We start from the raw sequence: 24,627 nt of genomic DNA on the forward strand, positions 1-24,627 counted from the left end.
AATGATGGCTCAGTAAAAATGATCCAGAATTTCATATATAAAACATTGCCTAGCCATAATCCCCAACTGCAATTTGTAATGCTAAATTAAAGCAGAATAGCGTTTTACTGTTCCAACAAGTCCAACACGTTCTGCCAAATGGACTCATGTCACAGTATAAAATACATAGATGGCAGTGATGACTGTAGTATTTACCAAAGATGAAAAGAGCAGAATATGATTGTGTCCCTTTCCATAGGCACGTTCTCCCCATGTTATGCTTCTTTGGAAATGCCAATAGCGATGAGGGCTGCAAAGTCTGTCTCTTAATTTCAATAATGCCTCTAAAAACGCTCCACTTACCAAATAAATGTCGCCCAAGACTGTGCAGCTCTCTACATTGTAACGTAGTGTTTATGTATCCATTCACAGCCAAAAGGATGCACATACATCTGTACTGTTAATTTATTAAAAGGACTATCTTACTAGAGCTGATCATTTGCTAATAAGAGAAATATTATTATATCATATGACCTAAAAATTGTTAGTACAAATAAAAAGAAATTGCCCCAATAATCATCTTTTTCTCGTATTCAAGTTGACTAATATGGCTACAATTAGTCTCCCTATAATCTGCCAAGGTGCCCAGTGAACACCACCCCAATAAACAAATACTAACATTACTGGCATAGAATCTCTATATTTGCTTTTCCAATAAAGGATTTCTTGTTTTTTTGGCAAGGTGGCAAGTCCTATAGGTCCTCAAGGGAGCCTGTATAAATTATAGTTGTTTATTTATCTAATTACAACCATCTGGTCACCTTCTTTCCCCCATCTGTCTGTCTGTGTTATTAAAGGGGTCATATTGTCAAAAAGTACATGTTGGCCTTCATGTTCCTTATAAAAAGTAAACCTTTTTGCTATATGCTTTGATAAAAAAATGTTGTACTGCTTTTATGCAAATGTTCTCCCTCTAATCCTCAGCAATGTATAGGTGGCTGCTGGCTGCAGAACTTGAAAAGAATGAGTGGTGCGCTAAATTCTGGATCACATCAGATCGCTGCTTTAAGTTTTGGATCACAGGGAGGCATGTCTTTTTCACATGATGACATTATCTTGCAATTCAAAACTATGAGCACCGCTGTTCTTTTTCAAATCTTCCAGATGGCTGCCTCCTGTGCATCAGTGAAAAGAGGGATTGCACTGTCAATATTTAGCTTTTGCAGAAAAGACTTATTTTTTTCATAAGGAACATGAATGCAAAAGATGTCTCTTTTAAGGGTTGGGTGTGGAACCCTAGTAGAAAGTGGATGGAGACAGACGAGGAAATACAGTACTATGCTGCAAATTATCCTTTTAATAAACACAGTGTCTAATAAAAGGATAATATACCATATTTCCTGGTCTTTCTCCACCCTCTTTCTACTTATTTATTACATTGTGGTACCTGGGACGGGGTACCAGAAAAGATATTTAGGGCAAAAGCAAAATTCTTGGATATACTGTATACTCCATCCTGTTGGAACAAGTGTTTGGAACCCTAGTACAGTACGTATGTCTATGATAAATATAATGCTTATATTTAAGTTTAACTACAGAGAGGCCCACATTTGTAAGGGGTTGGTTTCTAGAATTCATAGCATTTCAATGTATTCAGTTCTACTTAAGTATAATAACTTATAGCAACAAATCATTATTTTCTTTAATTAGTCTTGCAGGTGAAAGACCAGAGCTGATAGTTGAAACGTATACGTGCTCTGTTGATCCCACACAAATGTTTAGCAGGAGTTAGTTTTCCTCTGCCACTTCAACTAATGCAAATGGCAAGTTGTACCAAGTTGTACCATTCATCTTGGGTTTACACACCTCATCTCGTTAAAAGATCAGCAATGAAATGCTGTTTAGTAGCCATTTCCGATGCACACTGTATGCTGCACCAGTTTTATGCAGGTGATAGGATTAACCTAGAATGTCCCACAGGTAGTCCTTGTTTTTACTGTTCCCCAAGATTACACAATTGGAGGAATGCTGGTCTCTGTGCCTCCCTTCAGTAGTGAAGGATGGTTCCTTTTCCTTAAAGTGGTTTGAAATTGCCATGAGGGATTTCAGGACCCATTCCCCCCACCTGCTCACACATCCTCACCTCTCATAGACCATCATCTCTTGTCTTTCCACATCTCATAAACAGAGTGTTATGACATCCCTTTGTTCTATTGCTCATTCTGTACAGGAAATGCTCAGAGAATGGGATGATATTTTCATATTAACATGTATTATAATCGGCAGACAGAATGGTAACAGTGTCTCAAAGACTTGGAGCACAATTAGTAGACATATTTAACACTTTATTTCATGAAAAATATTTACAAAGTAAATAGGAATATTATAGACTCCAATAAAAAGCAAAAAATAAATATATTGCTTGACCTTCGCAGCGTCAAGACACGTGGTCATCCAAACCCCCAACTGAACAGCTGCCACTATTTTCCTATTCACCCCAACAAAGCATAAGCAACACTCCACAATGGATGTGAAAAGCCGTACCTTGATTAACACAGTAATCAAACTGACAATTTGCAAATTGTTTAACAAACAATGATCTAAATGACCAATATTCCCCAGGAATGCTTGACTACTCCACCGGAGTGATTAGTTTCGGAGGCATTTTATTGCCAATAGATTAGCTGCAAAGTGCAAGCTGGAATGCTATATTTATATATATATATATATAGAATGATTTACCATACCTAAGTAAAAAGCTCTAGAAGCTTGGATTCTTTAGGATAGCAGCTGCAGTATTAGCATGGCGTGACATCACTTCCTGCCTAAGTCTCTCCCTGCTCACTCATAGCTCTGGACTCAGATTACAGCAGAGAAAGGAGAGGGGAAGAGGAACAAACTGAGCATGCTCTTGTCTGGGGCAAGGAGGTTTAAGCTGAAAACAGGAAGTCTGATACAGAAGCCCATGTGTACACAATAGAAGAAAAGAAATGCAGTGTTTCTTTTGACAGAGGACTGAGAGAAGCATTACTTTGAGGGTTTACTGGTATATTTAGGTGGACCTTTCTAATAAAGCTTACTTAGTTTTAACCTTCCCTTCTCCTAACTTCAAACCTCAACCTCCTGGGAAAATTACCCAAGGAGGCTGAACTGAATCACAATTACTACAGGTGTACTAGCTCCCTCCCAATCTGGAAAGCATTCTCCCCATTATTAATTTAGTTGCATATATAGGAATCCTAGAAAACAGTGCCGCATGTCCATAAAATTGGGTACATATGGGCAAAGCAATTGGGTATATTTCTTAATTTCTCTTTATTTTTGAGATTTTCTAATGGTAAATGTGTAACCAACAATTGTTCTCTGTTTGCATAACCTGCATACTTTGATTTGATATTTTATACCCCGTTAATAGCATTTCAGCATCTAAATAGCTTTTGGGCAACAACGCAAAGGTTCCATTTTTTAGGCTGGTGTTTTAACACATTCATTTTATTAGATGTATTACTAAAGATAAAGCTGTGCATGGGTACAAAGTATCTACAAAGGAAAAAGAAAATGCAGATGCTTCCGGTCATTGTACAGAATGAAGCACAGGGGAACAAAGAAAATTCATAGACCTTACATTTTGTAGTACTCAGTATATTTCATTGGAGCATATCCATTCAGGTATGTCCAGCTTCTCTTTCAGTATTGCACCCTGTGCTTTAGATATAAGGTTGAATCGCAATTTTGTATATGGATTTAACAAACATACAAATGTTCCTGCAATTCTAACTATTTGACTATGTGGACAACATGACTGTGCGTGTGCTTTAGTGGATAAAGTGAGCCATTTACCTTTTTTATTGAAAAAATGATTTCATATCTATATATCAGAATTTAAACTTAGTTTTATAATTTTTACAATTCTACAAGTATTTTTACATTTTACAAGTAAAATGTGCCCAGGGCTGAAGTATAGCTATATAACGTATTCCGGTCCGGTAAACTAAAGGTTGTGACTCATGCCTAAACTCAGAGAGGTATTTACTTCTGTTCTACTGCACACTGTGATTAATGTTTACTTAGGGAAATGTTTACCCAGGCAGTTTTAACATGTTGGGTCAATAAATCTTAATGTACACCTTAACAGAAGTGGAACTTGTGAAATGTTATAAACCCTACTAATGAAAAGATATAAATCTTTAAAATTAGGATCATTAGTCAGCGTTATATGCCACTCTAGCGGTAACATTGAGATTCAAAGTAATGCTTCCTGTAGCAATGTTGTTTTGGCAAAAAACAGTGTAAAATGTGTTTCTAAGTGTAATCATAGAAAAGTACAGATAATATAGTTATTTATGATAACAGCATGACAATTCATTATATACAGATTGTATAAGAAACACTGTTAGTCTTTATTTTGTGCATGTGTATTAACAGAGAAATTGTGGAATATAGAAGAAAAACAAGTGAAAACAGTTTACTGCAAGTCAAGGTATATACAGATAAAATATAAAATATTGATGAGGTATTGAACTGGAATATTAAAACAAAAAGCAAATGCTCACCATATTTTGTACTATTTTATTTCTAGTGGGGATTAAATATTTTTTCTTATTATAATTATTTGTTATAGAAAACAGACAGGAATCATATGTGGTTGTATGCTAGATTCCATTTGCCAGGGACTCAAGAAAAGATTGACTAAAAGTCATATGCATTGCAAACGCATAACCTCCTTCAAAAATGAAGCATTTGTTCTGAATTTTTGGGAAAGTTCTTGAGCAATCAGGTGTATCACTATGATATTTTTCAATTTGATATTCCTCAAATCTCACCATATGTAAATGTTGAATAGATGATTAGTTAAATTCAATAGAACATTCTTAGTACAGGTATGGGATCCGTTATCCGGAAACCCGTTATCCAGAAACATTCAAATTACGGAAAGGCTGTCTTCCATAGACTCCATTTTATCCAAATAATCTGAATATTTAAAAATGATTTCCTTTTCCTCTGTAATAATAAAACAGTAACTTGTACATGATACAAACTAAAATATAATTATTCCTAATTGGAAGCAGACCCAGCCTATTGGATTTTCTTATGTTCACATGATTTTCTAGAAAACCTAAGGTATGAAGATCCAAATTACGGAAAGATCCATTATCCGGAAAACCCCCAGGTCCCAAGCATTCTGGATAACAGGTTCCATACCTCTACAGGTATGGGATTAGTTATCCAGAAAACACTGAAACACAGGAAGGCCATCTCCTATCAATTGTTTTAATCAAGTTATTAAAATTTTGAAAAATTATTTTCTTTTTTTCTATAATAATAAAATATTAACTTGTACTGGATATTAACTAAGCTATAATTAATCCTTATTGGAGACAAAAAAGTTATATTAGGTTTATGCATTGTTTAAATTATTTTTAGCAGATTTAAGGTACTGTACTAAGATCCAAATTATGGAAAGACCATTTATCCAGAAAATCCCAGAGGCCAAGCATTCTGGATACAGGTCCCATACCTGTAGTAGATCTGAGATGAAATTTCCAAATGATTCAAGTTATTCCATACATTTTGGATATCTGGGATTTGGTTTTGCAAAAAATATGAATTGCATGCCATTGATCAGCAAATCATTCATAAACCTTGTTTATCCTGTCAAAAATGTCATAGTATAATTAAAGGTACTCATCCATCTGAGGGCTATGAACTGGTATTTTACCTGGTCAAGCTAACATGTAATTAATTAATAACATGTGTAGGGGTCTGGTAAATTAGCCATCCCTAATAATATTGGCAGACAAATCCCCAGTGGTATAGACGCCTAAATGGGTCCTAACAGGGGACCTATTTCATTATTCTGCCTTAAGCTGTGCCCCTGATGTTCACCATAGTGACCAGTAGATGCTAAAGTATAAAACATTTCTTAGCCATGCGCTGAGGGTCCATTTTGTGCTGGCTCTAGCCTGAGCAGGCAGGCAGAGTTTGAGTGAAACCTAGACAGTTCAGTTGAGTGAAACCTAGACAGTCTTGAGTGAAACCTAGACAGTTCTAGTAAGGATAGGCTACACACCATAAAAGGTCACACTAGGAGTGACAGATATACAGCTAATTTAGCTGAGCAGCCTAAGGCTCAGACGAGGAGAGTCAGTGGGATTCAGATCCCAGGTAGCAATTGCCCAGAGGTAGGGACTAAGTGTACAGACTTAGGGATGTAGAGATTCCCCTGGGTTCCACTTAGGGAAAAGGTTGAAAGCTGGGTGTACCTTCATTGCTTATGTGTATGTTCGCTTATCCTGAGGGGACTAATACTGACCACTGGTGCTTGTGAGTATATGCCTATACACTGTTCTGTATGATCCTGTTTGCTCTTATGTCTACTGGATTCTTATTGTTCAATAAATATTTTCATTGGTTAAGTTATAAGAACCACTGGCGCCCAATTATTGCACCTTCATCAAGTTACAGTTACACTATACCCTGCCTCCACACCATTTGTGAGGGCTTACTCCCTAACATTTTAACCAGAGCACAATATTGGGAGTGGAGCTCATAGTTAGAAAACGGTGCACACAAATTACTATGGTGCTACACATGTAATAATGAAATGCCCTGGTGGTCAGGTTTGTGTAGGACAGCCTGTACTTATTAGACTCTGCCTACAAACTGTGGAAAAAGGCCAGAACACTAAAACAAAACTACTGAAAGTTTTGCAAAACACAGAAATACTGTAACTCAGCTGAGATGGCAAATTCTACAATGTAGAACAAGTGCAGAAATAATTAACTATTATTGAAAGAACTTAATTTGATATTGTAACTGAATATTGTCAGTAAAGGGTTTTATCAGGAGCCAAATACACTGCCTGTATTGGTTCACTGCGCCACAGTGTGCAAAGTGCAGTCTTTTTTACCCATAATGCAGTGGTTTCTCTATAATTCCAATCATTGCAGGAGACAGTGGTAGTGATGGGCGAATTTATTCGCCAGGCGCGAATTCGCGGCGAATTTGCGCGATTCGCGCCGAGCGAATAAATTCGCGAAACGCCCGCGAAAATTCGCGGTAAAAATTCGCCGGCGTCAAAAAAAAAATTTTCCGAAAAAAGTCGCCGGCGCCAAAAACGGGCGCCGGCGTCGGAAAAACGGGCGCCGGCGTCGGAAAAACGGGCGCCGGCGTCAAAAACGGGCGCCGGCGTCAAAAACGAGACGCCGGCGCCGTTTCGCGAATTTTTCGCCGTTTCGCGAATTTCGCGCGAAATTCGCGAATTTTTCGGCGAAGCGAAACGGCGCAAATTCGCCCATCACTAGACAGTGGCAGTTTTGCTAGCACTTCAACAATCAGACAATGAAACACGCTACTGATTCTTTTGGTTCAGCTGTGCTGCAGCAATTTATGCAGGGCGCTGTTGAAACACAGGAGCTACTGCCTGTTTTGCGGGGACAGCAACTCAAGGTTTCCCACCGCAGCCTGTGTCAATATTTGCAACTGTGCTCAATTCACAAGGCAGCGCTGTGAGCACAACTATACCTGGTTTTGTGCAACTGTGGTGCATTAAGTAAATGAACCCTTATATGTTTTTGCTTGTTCTTGCTTGTATGGAAGCAGTGGAAGACAGTAGTATAAACTTGGATAAATATATAGTACCCTGGCTGAAATCAAACCAAGTCCCTACTGCTGTAAGGCGGCAATGCTAACTATTAAAGAAGGATTTATGTGCATATTTTAAATGGTTCCACTAACGATCTCTTCTCTTTTTATACTGAAAGTAAGAATATGAGAAGGAATGTATTATAACCCAATTTATACAGTTACTGACCATTTTTTTAAATAAAAAATTACTATATAATGCACATTTTATCTAGGCAATGTACTAATGTATTGTGAATAGACTAGGCTTTGGGATGTAATTTTTGTTTTTTATTAACGACACAGCAAAGTCACTTTATAAATACATATGCTGTATATATATATATATATATATATATCTATATATATATATCTATATATATATATATATCTATATATCTATCTATCTATATCTATCTATCTATCTATCTATCTATATCTATCTATCTATCTATCTATCTATCTATCTATCTATATCTATCTATCTATCTATATCTATATATCTATCTATCTATCTATCTATCTATCTATCTATCTATCTATCTATCTATCTATCTATCTATATATATATATATATATAGATATATATAGATATATATATATAGATATAGATATATAGATATATATATATATACATAAAGTTTCTCAGCAACGGATGCACTCCACAGCTTCATACTGTAATGCAGTGGGGAAAAAAATTATTGTCAATGTTTCTCTCTGGTTTTGGCCCTTTCTCAAGACAAGATATATATATTTTATTTTTTTTATTTTTCTGTTTTGTTTTTTTTATTACACAAACAAGAAACGAGAACAATTTTTGACCGCATTTTGCACGGTTCTCTTTTGCCTTTCATTGCCTTCATTTTGTCAAATTTGTATTTGTAAATTCGGGTTTGGACTTAGTTATTCAGCCAAATGTTTCATAAAGGATTCGGGGGTTTTGGGCAAATCTGAAAATAGTACATCCCTAATCATAAGTGCAAGAGCACTAAGTAGTGCAAGACCATGACCATTAATGCATTTGTGTCCCATGTTACACTGCACTTTGCATTGAGCACAGGATAAAAAATCCAACAATGCTCAGTGAAGAGAGCAACACCAGGTCCTGAAAGTCCTCCCTTGTGTCTCAGAATGACACACAAGGTAATGGAGGTACAGAGGATGCCTACATGACCCCCGTCCCTTTTGAATCACTCACTGGAACTGAATTTGGAGAATTTTTGTTTCTCCTCAAATTGAATCCAGTCCATGAGTTTTCACATGATAAACAAGGAGATAACCTTTTCTCACTGAATTTTATCTGGCTCTATGCAGGTGAAAGCCTTACCAAAAAATCAACAAAAAATGCTTGATTTTATATAGGCTAATAGTATGCTGCCAGACGAATTTGACCCATTTCGACAAAAATTCGCCACCGCCAAAATGTCGCCAACGCCCATTGAAGTCAATGAAATTTTGACGCGTGGCGAAATTTTTTTGTTGCGCGTCTTTTTTTTTTTAACGCACGACGCCATATAAGTCTATGGGCGAAACAAGGTGAAAAAATTCGCCCATCCCTAGCTGCCAGTAGCATCATTACAGAATGCTACCTGGAATGAAACTTTACAAGAAAAGCTGTTATAGTAAAACTGAAAAAGTCTTCAAAATGTAATTGGAAAATACATTCACTAGAGCACTCATTATTTACATGTAACACATGCTGTATAAAGGCTACCTTACTTAATGTCATGTCATCAGCAGAAAACAAGTTTATATTAGATGGTCATACACCACAACTACACAATAATATTAAAAATACACAAACAGAAAAACTATTTAGCAAAACATCTTAAAGGATAAGTAAACCTTTAAAATAAGTGAATGTAAAACTGATGAGGGAGCTGTTCTAAGCACTTTTGTCATTTACATTCATTATTTATTTTGTTTTTATTCCAAGATATTAAGGGATACATGTATTGTTAATATGAATGAATTTTGTTACAACAGCACCACCTGCTGGTCATTTTCCCACCAGTCTGACCAGCAAGTAGTCAAGGAAGTTGTCAGGAGAAAGAAAGAGGCTGATGTTCTTCTGCTTAGGAAAGATGCAAGAAAGGTTTATAGGTTTAAAGGTGTTCCTTTTATATGATATGCAAAGAAGCAAGTTCCCAAGGCCTTGGGGCTCAATACCAGGGGGCAGGTGAATTGTGGCAGTTTGTACCTTTCTCCATGTTTGTGTACTGTACAACTGTGCCAAATATGGATATACCATGTATATTACAAATCACAAATAAATCTGTAGATAAAGTATATATTATTAATATCTTTGAACATAATCATAAAATCATAATCACATAATCATAAAAAAGCTTAAATTCAAAGCATATGCAGTTCAGAAAGATCCTGACTTATAAATTCCAAAACAGATTCAGCAGTTGGTTTGTCTTTTTATGCCTTGTAGCATTAAATTGCGCTTTAGAAAGTTATATTTTAATGTTATCATATAGACAAACCTCTTTTATTAATTTATACAAACATTAAGAAATATACTCTACTTGGTGCAAAGGTAAAGTTAAACAATATAGGGGTAATTTATGTAGACCCCAGAGAGAAAAGCAAACACACACCACTAAGTGCACATAGAGGAAGCATTTTGTACCTTGTGCTGGGTAAAAAATCCAGAGCCAGGTATGGTATGCAGTATTAGCAGGTGCAAGGCAGCCCTGTCCTTAAAAGAGAAGGAAAGGCTAACAACACACACACACACACACACACACACGTAAAGCCTCAAAGTAATGCTGCTCTGAGTCCTTTGTCAAAATAAACACAGCATTTCTTTCCTTTTATTATGTACACATGAACTTCTGTATCAGACTTCCTGTTTTCAGCATAAACCTCAAGGGCCTAGGGCTTCAGCATGCTCAGTTTGTTCCTCTTCCCTCCCTCCTCCATTTTCCCTCCTCCCCTCCCTGCTGTAATCTGAGCCCAGAGCTATAAGTGAGCAGGGAGAGACTCAGGCAGGAAGTGATGTCACACCAAGCTAATATTGCGGCTGCTATCCTAAACAAACAGAGAGAGCTTCTAGATATATGCTTTTATGTTTGAATGATTCACAAGCTAGGGATAGGCAGGGGAATGTCTACATACTTTTTCCCCACACCTAATTACATTGTTCCAGTATGCAGGTCTCTGCGTTATAATTTGGAGAGCAGGATGCACATTACAAAACTGCACGAATTGCACCTTTTTTTTGCATTTTGCAGCCAGCACTGAACATAATAAATGATCCCTAATATTTCTATTAAGAATAATTATGCTGAATAATTACCTTGAAAAGTTAAACATTTTAGAACTAATAAATACATCTGCAGCAGTTTTGCTTTAATAAGAAATGACATAATAACATTACAAATCCCATGAAATAAAGAAAGAGAAATCAATTATAGAAACAATTTCCAGCTTAATTTTTTGGACTTATGCAGGTACTTATATTTTTAAGTATACACACAAACCTTTTACAAATTCATACTTTTTAATGATTAGGGATAAGTGATCATGTTCACCCAGTACAATTTTGCAGTAATATTTACATTTTTTCAGCTTATTGTGGCTGCACATAGTTCATTTTTAAGACCTGCTTGAAGATTTACAGGTTGTTCTTTTATTATAGATATTCATTAAATGTGCCTCTGTGCAGCCCATGTGTGTATGTGGCACAACAGTGATGCACCTAGCAATCATAAATGTGCCCTGGTGATATTGCTTTGGCTTTGACAACTGTCTCAGATGTTATTACAACCTGCTACACTCGTTTTCTTTACTGACTATATTTCCAATGCAGTTTGTTTAAGCTTTGTCTCAAACTGTTATATGCCAACTCATTTCTCACGAGTACAATATTAAACATATTTAGTCTTTTTATTTTGCATTGTCTTTCTTTCTTGAGGTAAAATAGGGATAGAGATAAAAAAAAAGTAAAATAAAGAAATCAGTTTTTCATCTTTACTGATGACATATTGAGAAAAAATGAAAATGATTTCCTAGGTAATAGTGATGGGCGAATTTGCGTTTTTGACGCCGGCGTCCGGATTTTATGCTGGCATCCTTTTTTTTTTTTTTGATCCGTTTTGCAAATTTATTTGCCGGCGGCGACTCGTGCAAATTCGCCATGATTTCACGCCTGCCGAATAAATTCGCCCATCACTACTAGGTAAATCTCTGTCCATCTGTCCATCTCAAAAGTGTTGCCTTAGAGTTAAAAAAAGGGCATTTCTTAGAGTTGAACATATTTGACTGCAAAATTATATTAAATGCAATGGTTTTCAGCTAGCAAATATTTTTTTTAAAAATTGCTTTAGAAAAACAGCACAGATGGATCTGGGTTAATTGAAGCATCTGGCATATACTGGAAGACCCTTTTCTCTGCTAAAATGTATGGGTGTTGTTTCCCTGCACAGCTTCGAGAGAGAAAGGACAGGTTTTTTTAAGAATCTGTACTGAAGAGGTGTTACTATTTAAAAATAAAGGAGACGAATATGTTTGACTTTTGTGTGTTGAGACAATTTACTTGTAAGTCACTGGAAGCACAGGGTATTTTTAAGGCCTTCGCATAAAATGTACATAGATTTACTATGTACTATGTACATTTTGAAAACTGTTCTTTGTCTCTGTCTGATTCCCAGTCATTCCTTCAGACTCAGGTCCTCTTGAGGAATTATGAGGCACAAGGGGTCACGAGGCACTTGTTATTCAAATTCCAGAAAATCATCCACTACTTCTAGATACTGGGAATGTGAAAAAAAAAACATTAGCTAGTTCTTTCATAGTTTGTTTTTTTAACTGCTGCATTTTCTTCAGAAAGATTAGGTTTTGCACCCTGACGACTCCATAGTCTCTGTATGAATTTTCAGATGGTCACTTTATCCACTGGTGGACGCATTTTTTAAGGTAGCTATATGCATCTTGCCACCAAAATTGTTTCATGAAGCAAATTTAAATGAATCAAGAGCCTTCCTCTATAGAGCATTACCATGAAAGTGGTCAGTGGGAGATGCAATCCCTCAAGCTCTCCAAGGACAGTCCAGTCTTTCCTCCAGAGAGAGCTACCTTGGTTTTTCCTTCTGTGTGGAAACCTTAGATGATTGCTGACTTTTACAACCGAGGTGAGTTATCGCTCCCTTTGTTTCAGGAAGGCATTTCATTGAGAAATCACTGTATCATCTATGTGAGCATGATACTAGGCTATATTGTCAGGATACTAAAGATTTTAGAATGTCTCAGCTATATACTTCTACAGATTTTTGAACACCTTCTCCAGGCTAGGCTCACTTAACTAGGTGTCAGGTAACTTCTTGGACACTGAAAGCATTTTATATTTAAATTGTAGATCAACCTCCTGGGCCTCTCAAGCACTCATTTAGAATTTTTGTTTAGATGTGGATGTGGCTTCAGCAGATGCAAGATTTGGTCTTCATGGTCTATCTGCATTGCCCAGTACTCATTAAACAGTTAGGTTCATATTGAATAGTGTTTCTTTTTCTTTTCAGGAGCATGCTATAGATTCAGCATGTTGAATTTACTTCATACTCTCATTTTTTTTTTCCCGGTAGTTCTCCATATCTGTAAGTTTTATTAAGTATTAATGATGGTCTCTATCTGGTAGGTGATTTGGTGTGCCGGTCTGCAGCATATTTATTAACTTTGGGACACAGGGATGGGTATTCCTTCCTGACCATGCTGATATATAGAGGTACCAGGAAAGGAAAACCACACTAAGGGCAGATTTATCAAGGGTAAAATTGAAAATTCAAATTTTTAAATTCGAATTTTGTGTTTATTTATGGGGCAGATTTATCAAGGGTCAAATTGAAAAACTGAATCTTTAAATTTGAATTTCAAGCTAATTTTAGTGCACTTCAACTAGGGAATAGTCTAAATTTGAATTTAAAAAAAATGCAAAAATTCTAAATTTATCATGTCTCTTTAAAAGTTCAACTTCGACTATTCGCCATCTAAAACCTGCCGAATTGATGCTTTTGACTATGAGGTACCTTCTAGAACCTATTTGGAGTCATTTGGTGGACTTTTTTTTTCAGAATTTGGATTTTATGGGAGTTTTTAAAAACTCTAATATGCCCCTAACAGCAATGCAATTTTCCCTTGCAGATACGGGCTAGATTTAGCCAGTATCTACAGGTCCTTTTTTCTTTAAGATGACAGATTTCAGATAATCAATTTCAACCAAATATTTTGCCTCAAAAACTTTACCAGGCTATATATATATATATATATATATATATATATATATATATATATATATATATATATATATATATATATATATAGCCTGGTATGTTTGTCTTTCAAGAAATTCTGTAGAGTAATTATCCTAACTGCAGACCCGAGGTTTCGATATATTTGGGTAGCATCTAATACAGCTTAAATGGTAGGAAAGAAACTTGTAGAAATATGTTTAAGGCATTTTTCCCTGCACAACTAAGATCATATGTTAAAATGATTAGCAATTTTATTATTTTTATTGCAATGTATTATATTGCCTCTTCATCATCATAAAAAAGTTAGACAATGTAGCAGTGGTTTTCTTTAAATATTCACATTAAAATGTATTTTAAAACTAAACATAATTAGACCCCTCTGGACTTACACACATGTCTAATAATGTCTTCTTTGTAATAAAGAAAAATAAAACATATTTGTCATACTTTTAGTTTTCTGTTAATTACAACTTTGTTTTCTCTTCTAACCAGTTTGTTTTGTCTGTTTTTATCTTCCATAAGTGAAATTCATCTTCTCCTCGCTATTGTTTGTGTTCATTTAGCAATCTGTTATTATTTATGGGATAGGTTACCAATTAAACCAATAATCCTGCGAAGGAGAAACAGTTGATCAATGTACATCCCTTGGTCCCATGTTTCACTAGTAATTTAGTATCTATGCCAGTGCATGTATATTTAAAAAAACAAGGGTTTTTAGTTACAAAATTATGATCATAAAATTGATGACACCATAACATGTCAAGGTTAACCCATATGGTGGTGCTAACTATTTACATATGGTCAATTTTCATGGGTTGTCACTTCCCTGCATAGTAGCGTGTCTTGGGATGTGTCTCCTGACCAAGGTACTGGTCTAATTGGGCTTGATACTCCCCCACGCCATAAACATTTATAAGGCGCGAGGGCTTGCCACACCCAATGCATTGAAATTTTAAAGGCTTGCTCCTTCATCTCCGCTTAAGGCTTTTAAAAGAGTGATTGCTCAAACCAGAACCAAAGTACTGGTCTACTCAGTAAAGTAAAATGGGGATTGTTTTGTCCTTGGGTCAGCAATAGGACAATATGAAGACGTAGTGCACACTGAGGTCTGCAGAGTGTTGCATTAAGAGTTGGCTGTGGTTCTCGCCCAGCAGGATTTTTCATTTTTTGATTGATATGTGATTAAGGAGGTTATTTATCAAAGGTCAAATTTTAGAGTTATGTGAGCTTTTTTAGACCTCAAATAAACTCACCACTCGAATGGTTTCTAATTTAAAAAAAAACTTGAATCAGCGAGTTTGGGGTTTACAACCCGAAAACTCAAATTGATAAAAACTCGAATTTATAAAAACTCAAAATGATTGAGTTTTCAGCAAAAAAAATAATAAATCATGAAAAATTTGATTTTTTTTTTTACTCAAAAATAATCTTGGAAACACAAATTATTTATGGAAAACACAACCTTAGTAAATCTGCCCCTAAATCTTGAGAATAAGGGAGTGCTTTGGTTTTTGCCCATACAAGGCAAAATAAAGGCAAAATAAAGTGTAACCTCAGTTGAGAGTGGTTAAATTGCAACCACTGGGAGATGCCTTCTGGCTCAAAAAGTTTATAAGGATATAGTGAAACGCAGTGCTTATGTAGTTTTCTCCACTGGTCCTACAATTAGAAATTGTAAAAAAAATGGAGTTTACATGTTTAGTTTAGCTCATTCTGCAACTAACCTTAGAATGTATGAAAGAAGGTTGGGCCCACACTTTTACTGCCAGGATATGCTCTCCATGAGAAAAAGATATACCTCCGTGGGAAAGAGGTACAGTGTTTAATACAGTTTCTGTTCTAATCCCATGCTATTCATCCAGACAAGATCCCCTTGGATCCATTATCCTATGCACTAAAGACTCCCGCATCGTCTGCTCCCGCATCGTCTGTTCCTGAAATCCATTAGAGGACACAGCTTTAACCATGCACACACAGTGGTATTGACAAAGTGTGATGGGTGTACTTTGTCAATACCACTGTGTGTGCATGATTAAAGCCGATTTTCTAAGTTAAACTCTGTGTCCTCTAATGGATTTCCAGAACAGCGCCTAACGATGCGGGAGTCTTTAGTGCTAAGAAGTTATACCGGTGCGGAGTGGCCGGAGTCTAGCAATGGCGGCGTCTGGAAAGACACAACGACCGGGTGAGCTCTGATGCGGTTCACATCACATTTACTTATCCATTATCGTATATCCAATACAATGTATGCATTTGAACTAAATAATATCAACAGTTATCCTTTACAAATTGAGGATAAAGGGAGCGGTATGTAGGGAGGGTATAATAATTAATTTGTTTCTATCTTGATCACCTTGAAAGACTACTGGATTTCCAGGGTGAACTTCATATTGTCAGGGCATGTGCAAATCTTTCATTAATTTTCCTGTTATTATAACAGAACTACAACAAGGCTATTAAAATAAAGAACTGGATTATTTTATATTAAAACTATATGCTGAATAGAGCTACTGCCAATATATCAAGGAATCTGAATTTGCTAATCACATAAATTATGGTTCTATCTATTGCAATGAAAATTGCAGTTGGTTATGTAAAACTACGACATCTGGTCATTTTATTTTGAAAACTGGAATAACAATAAAGATTGCATTTTTTGGAGTCAATGCATGTTTAGTGCAATGGAAAATTGATGGGTCTTTTTTGCAAAACGGTCATTTTTACAGGATAATATTTTTCATGACTAACTGGAACATAAAACTACCAAATTTCAGCAAAACTTTGACATTGCTCACATACAATGATTGATGAATTCCTCCTCTGAAGTACAGAAATATGAGCAGTTTTATATGCTAGTAAAAGCTTTGAATTACAGGGAGTGTAGTTCTACAGTTTAAAAAAAAGTGTTTTTTAATATTAATATAATTATTGTTATAATTAAAATAAAGGCATTAAAATATAAAAATTGGTATATTTAAAAGTTGTTTAATAAGGCTTAGGGACCAGGATCACACAGCTACTGATTAATATACAAATAAACCTTGTGGTACACATATTGTGGAACATATTATACATTTACACAGTATATATATATATATATATATATATATACAGTATATATATATATATATATATATATATATATATATATATATTATATATATATATATATATATATATATATATATATATATATATATATATATATATATATATATAAATATATATATATATATATTATGGTAGTCCAATAGACGTCAAGCGGTCAAAATTGCCTGGGTGCAAAAGGCCCAAAAAATTAAACAGATGAATGAAGAAGCTCGCACTCTCAGGACTTATCACATCAAAAAAGTGTTTATTCAAAAACAAACGACTAACGTTTCGACTCGCACTCAAGCCTTTCTCAAAGGCTTGAGTACGAGCCGAAACCTTAGTCGTTTGTTTTTGAATAAACACTTTTTTGATGTTATAAGTCCTGAGAGTGCGAGCTTCTTCATTCATCTATATAATATATTATATATATATATATATATATATATATATATATATATATATAGATATATATATATATATATAGATATATATATATATATAGATATATATATATATATAGATATATATATATAATATATATATATATATATATATATAGATATATATATATATATATATAGATATATATATATATAGATATATATATATATATATATATATATATATATATATATATAGCATTTATTAATTTTAACCAACATGTTCAACTGTAAATATAAATATATAGATATACAACTCTTTAGGACCCTGGATCTCTTTTTCTAACTTTAACCAAGTATAATTTACTATTGGAAAACCTTTTTGTAATGCCTTTACTTACAACAGAAAAAATAAATGGATGCAAAGAAAAAAACATCTCAAACAAAATAGGGTACTTAATCACAGTCTGATTTTACATTTTTATATATATATATATATATAATATATATATATATATATATATATATATATATATATATATATATATATATATATATATATATATATATATATATATATATACTCAAAGGAAGACCAGCAACACTGGGATTTCTCGTGAAAAAATCAATATAATAAAGTGTACATGTGCAGACTATATTATACATATATATTTCAGCACCACATGGAAAGTTTCTAAGTTCAAATAGGAGTTTCTATTGCGATTTTCCACTTCATTTTACAGTACTCACATATTCCCAGAATTATCTGTAAGTGAGCTTGGGATGGAGGGATTTAAAACAATGACGAAGGAAAAAAGTACTTAGACATGTTTTAATATATACAAATTATTTCAGCTGTAAACAGTAAGGTTTTTATTTAATCTTTATATATTTAGTGCCAACATACTGCACATCCCTTTACAGAGGTTATACAGCGTTCCCATTGGTCTTTGCCTCAGTGGAGCTTCCAAGATAAGGTCCCTTTCACATTCAGACATGTACTGTAGTGTCTTAAGGATCCAAATCACCTGTTTTTGGAGTGTGAACGGAAACTGGAGTGAAACACAACTGATATCAATGACTATTGTACCACCTATACCACTGATATACACATGGGCATACGATTGAAGATATAGTTGGTGAAACAGTCCAAGGTAGACGCAGAACTTTGCTGCAAAAAATCTTTTTATTCACACAACATGTTTCGAGCAAAATTGCCCTTTGTCAAGTGGGCATACACATGGGCATAATTATTATGAGTACAATATCTGAGAGGTAAATGTTTAGTTGTCTGACCCTATATGCACTTAGCAGAAAGTCATGTCAATATGTTTATTGGCAGAGAGATTATAACTGTAAAGATATTAATGTTTTTAATGTTTGCGTAGAACTGGCCAGCATTTTTAAAACTAATTGATTGACGCAACAAATGATATCCATGGTGCGATGATTTCTGCCCCTAACCTTGCAACTCCAAAAAAAAGGTTAATTTGGTCTTTATGGAACTGATCCTACTGTAGTGGGTGTTTGTTGTGATAAAGTAATACCAACCTTGAATGGAATGAAATAAATAATAAGTAAATTCTTCTCAGAGTGGCAGTATACCCCCTTATTCATCTTCAATGAATAGAGCCCCCATCCCCCTACTAGCAGGCATGCATGTACATATCCAGACCTGGATTTGTGGCGAGGCCACAAAGGCTTTGTCCTATGGCGGCATAAATTAAGGGCCGGCATGCAACCCAGCCACACGGATAGTTTGCCTGATTCTGGAGCGCAAAGCATTCAGTGCTTATTGCTCTGTTAGGAAAACGATGCACGCAATCCCATAGGAGGGAGGGACGCAAGAGAATGGAGGCCTAAGGGTGCCCTAGAGGGAAATCAGAATAATTCGTAACACGCCGCTGTGTAAAAAATGGCGTAAAAATGGCATGATTTTTCTTTGCACAACTTCCGCAGGAACTTACTTACAAAAGTCTCAAGTCGTGGAAAATAATGGTGGAAAATCTGGCGTTCTCGTGGAGTAAAATAAAACACAGCTTGATAAATTCATAATTTGTTTTTCATAGCTAAATTTTTTGTTTTCATAGCTAAATAGGCCCCTTGTTTACTGTATGTACGCGTGTGTGTGTGTGTGTGTGTGTGTATCCGCAATTTTAAAAAAAAAATCAGCATTCCACTAAAAAGCCTCTGTATCAACAACCACCTCTTCCACCATGTGCAGCCACTTAGACTTTCAGATAAGGATCAGTTCATTATTTCAAACACCTGTTCCCTCTCTAGAGCTTTTGATATAAGTTGACCTTTAAGTAAAACTCCATATGTGTTGCTTAAATTGCACTCAGCTGTTGATAACATTTTGCATGTACTGTACACAGACAGGAAAAAACGAGAGAGAAATCTTATTAACTGGTAAATAATATGCAAACATGAAGACTTCCAATACAAGGTGAAGTATAATGAAACTGCATTGCTACTTTTCAAAATAATCTTTTACAAGCAAATAGAAATTATTCATATAATTGATTTTTTAAAAATCATTGTTCTAGTGGAATTCGGTAAACAACTCTGAAAGCAGCGCAGGGTGCTGAGTCAAAGAATAATAATATAAATCTTATGCAAAGCAGCAGAAAGCTAAATTAATCTCATGACAAAATTGCATGCAAATGTTATTTTTGTTTGTTTCTAAATAGTTCAGTCTACTCTAGAATGTTTCAGAGTAAATAGTCCCTTTTGAATTTAAATGGGAAATAAGCAGAATCTATGTAGGTTTAAGAATTTAATATAATATTACACTGGGTGGCGGGAAGCAGAAGTTAGGTTTTCCTCCACTTTTGTACCTAGGGAAAAAGAGAAAAAGAATGGAGGCAAATATTAGCTGTGTATACTGTACATGCTAAATCACATTATGCTTAGAGTAAATGCATGCAAAATAAAAGAGATAGATAGATAGACATATATATATATATATATATATATATATATATATATATATATATATATATATATATATATATATATAAATATATATATATAGTTAATCAAAGTTAAATATGCATACTATTGTTAAACGTATCGGCTTTTGGAAGACATCCATTTGCAGTTAAGAACTTTTGATTGCTTAGGTTGAAACAACTGCATTCTCTGCTGAATATAAAACCTCCCCCTTCCCATATGTTCCGTGACTATCTCGTACAGATCACACCACCTTTCTGTCATCTCCTGTTTAGTTTATTCAACTCATAAAACTCATTTATGACTTTTCTCCAGTGACTGCCATCATCTTCCTTTAAATGCTTATGTTCTCAAATCCATGTTTTGATGTCTGTAATGAATTCATGTAGTAATTTATTTACATAGTTTCTATTTTTAGATAGTAGTTTGTCCCAGATGTTACTTCTTTATAGGGGACGTGCCTTAAATTATACTTCAATTAATATTAAAATAAGATATCGAAGTGCAAAGTTTTAGGAAAAAATGTACAGTAGGACCCACTTTTACGTTTTACCGGGACCAAAAAAAAATCTGTGTTAAATTCCGGGAATGAAAGAATGTGGGTTTACCAGCAATGGACTATCATTTCTGGGAATATATACAATCCCAATATGGAAAAGCAGGGTCCTACTGTAATAAGGGTCATGTGAAGAATAGCTGCAGGCCTCTGTGTTCTTTTTCAGAGTGCAGAGACCTGCAGCATGCCCCGTGGATCTAAGAAGGGCTGGTGAAGGGGGACATGTACATGTACGCATACCCATACCTGCCCACTTTCCGCCCCTAACTAGTGTGTCATTTACACAAGCAAGTTAAGAAGAGCCAGAATTTTTGATACAGTAATATGCAGACAAATAAGGACTGTGCAAGGGATGGGAAAGAGGAAGGCAAGGAAAGGGGAGCCCATGCACATATCTGGCAGCAGGGAAAGATATATCCCCTGGAATGCAAGGTTGGTACAGTAATACATAGTTGCAAACTGTAGTTACATAGTTAAATTGGGTTGAAAAAAGACAAAGTCCATCAGGTTCAACCCCTCCAAATGAAAACCCATTATCCATACACACACCCCTCCCTACTTTCACATAAATTATATATACCCATATCCCTATATTAACTATAGAGTTTAGTATCACAATAGCCTTTGATATTATGTCTGTGCAAAAAGTCATCCAAGTCATTCTTAAAGGCATTAACTGAATCAGCCATCACCCGGCAGTGCATTCCACAACCTCACTGTCCTGACTGTGAAGAAACACCTACGTTGCTTCAAATGAAAGTTCTTTTCTTCTAGTCTAAGGGGTGGCCTCTGGTACGGTGATCCACTTTATGGGTAAAAAGGTCCCCTGATATTTGTCTAGAATGTCCTCTAACGTACTTGTAAAGTGTAATCATGTCCCCTCACAAGTGCCTTTTTTCCAGAGAAAACAACCCCAACCTTGAGAGTCTACCCTCATACTTTAAGTCTTCCATCCCTCTAACCAATTTAGTTGACAGTAATATGCAGACAATTGAAAACTGAGTTCTGGAAGAGAATTTCACATCTTCACAGCTCTCACTGTAAAAAACCCCTTCCGAACATTTAAGCGGAACCTCTTTTCTTCTAATTCGAATGGATGACCTTGTGTCAGCTGGAAAGACCTACTGGTAAATAAAGTGTTAGAGAGATTATTTATGATCCCCTTATATATTTATACATAGTTATCATATCACCCCGCCTCTTCTCCAGCATGAACATCCCCAATTTGGCCAGTGTTGTGTTTATACAAATGGCCTGTGGGTGTCACTGTGCACAGGACTTGTACTGTTCATACACAGGACTTTGTGTACAGCTTGAACGTGAAAGTGAAAGCTTACTGTTGTGTAATGCCTGCATGACTCTCTGCTAACAAAGCACTGTTATACACTACTCATCCTCGGCTACCCAACACATAACAGCCAGTCTTTCCTCATAGCTAAGATGTTCCATACCTTTTACCAGCTTAGTTGCCCTTCTCTGTACACTCTCTAATTCAATAATGTTCTGTTTGAGCGATGGATATCAAAACTATAGCATATTCTGGATTAGGTTTTACCAGTGCTCTATAAAGTGGAACAATGACCCCCTCCTCCTGTGACTCTATGCCCCTTTTAATACAGCTCAAGACCTTATTTGCCCTTGATGCTGCTGACTGGCATTGCTTGCTACATCCAAGTTTATTATCTACAAGGACTCCAAGGTCCTTTTCCATAATGGATTTGCCTCATGCAGTCCCATTAAGGGTATAAATGGTTTGGATATTTTTACATCCCAGGTGCATGACTTTACATTTATCAACATTGAATCTCATTTGCCACTTAGCTGCCCAGATTGCCAGTTTGTTAAGATCGTGTTGCAAGGATGCCACATCCTGGATGGAATTAATTAGGCTGGATACATTACTTACAATACCCTCCACCTAAGTCATTAATGAACAAGTTAAATAAAAGTGGACCCAATACGTAGCCCTGAGGGACCCCACTAAGAAGTAAGAACCTTACTCCAAGTAGAGAATGTACCATTAACAACCATCCTCTGTACCCGATCCTGTAGCCAGTTTCCTATCCATGTCGAATGACTTCATTAAGCTCAAGAGACCTTAGTTTAGAAAGCAGTCATTTGTGGGACAGTTTAGAAAGCAGTCGTTTGGTGGGCATGGTATCAAACGCTTTGGCAAAATCCAACTAGATAACATCTACTGCCCCCCCCACTGTCCAGCATCTTACTTACCTCATCATAGAAAGCAATTAAATTTGTCTGACATGACCTATCCTTCATAAAGCCATGCTGATTGTTGCTCATAATGCCATTCACTAGGACAAATTTTTGAATGCGATCCCTTAACAAGCCTTCAAATAATTTGCCCACCACAGATGTCAAATTTACTGGCCTATAATTGCCAGGCTGAGATCGTAATTCCATAAGTACTTCACTGTTTATTTTATCAAGTTTACAGAATAGTGTGCTATGTGCATGAAACCAAATGCTTGTTAAATTATTAATTTCAATCCGTCTTATACAGATACCTTCTCCAAAAGAATGCTTAGGAATACTGAACTGCAAAAGAAAAAAAATGACATTTGTACCAAATATAATGCTGGGTTTTATACTTTTTTTAAAAAATATTTATATATTTTAAATTTTCTACTCATACCAGTACAGAGTATGAACTGGGCATCTGGCCATTTGTCTGTAATTTTCTTAGTTTGTAATCAGTCTGTGATTTACTGTCTTGTATATTTATCAGACAATGAATAACAAATATGGTACTGACAGATTGATAGAATTAGTAAAAAAAAAATCTAGCTTAAAAAGAGAAAAATAACTCTCTTTCGAGTGGCTATTGAGAAAATAACTATTTTGTTAAATAATTTTCTTTAGAAAATAAATGTGTTTGTCTGAAATCATTCTTCCAATAACATGTCTGAGATATTATTTTGCAAGCTGGCTTGGCATTCTCTGCTTAGATAATGTAGTAAAGATGTGATAAGAGAAGAGAGAGAAAGAGAGCGTAAGACATGTATGATTAGTTTAACTTTATTTTAAAATGTGTAAAGTATCCATGTTCTAGTGATCAAGATATAACATTAAAATGTAAAGTTACATTACAATTTCCTTCTGTTGCAGTATGAAGTACTTTTTGGGGCAGATTTACTAAAGGGAGAAGTGGCCATTGCTAGCCAGAAATCTTATTTGCAGGGACATCACCAATTTACTAACACCTTAGACCAGGCAAATTGATAAGATGAAGCTTGCTTAGAGCTTTGTTTATTATAGGCTGAGCTTTCAAGTAGCAACTTTCTTTTAATATATAACATACCTTATGGAAACAGGGGTATTTCAGCAGTGATATAAAGTTTATTGGATTAACAGAAAATATGCAATATGCATCATAACAAAATTAGACAGGTGCATAAATGTGGGCACCCCAAAAGGGATATTATATCAATACTTAGTTGATCCTCCTTTTGCAAATGTAACAGCCTCTAGATGCCTCCTATAGCCTTTGATGAGTGTCTGGATTCTGGATGGTGGTATTTTTGACCATTGTCCATACAAAATCTCTCCAGTTTTGTCTTGTTGTAATATCCAACCCCTGCCTTACTTCAACTTTGTGACTGATGCTTGAACACTATCCTGAAGAATTTGTTGATATTGGGTTGAATTCATCTGAACCTCGACTTTAACAAGGGCCCCAGTCCCTGAACTAACCACACAGCCCCACAACATGATGGAACCTCCACCAAATTTGACAGTAGGTAGCAGGTGTTTTTCTTGGAATGCAGTG

The sequence above is a fragment of the Xenopus laevis genome, chromosome 6L, assembly GCF_017654675.1.
Source record: "Xenopus laevis strain J_2021 chromosome 6L, Xenopus_laevis_v10.1, whole genome shotgun sequence".
In the NCBI taxonomy this organism is placed as follows: domain Eukaryota; kingdom Metazoa; phylum Chordata; class Amphibia; order Anura; family Pipidae; genus Xenopus; species Xenopus laevis.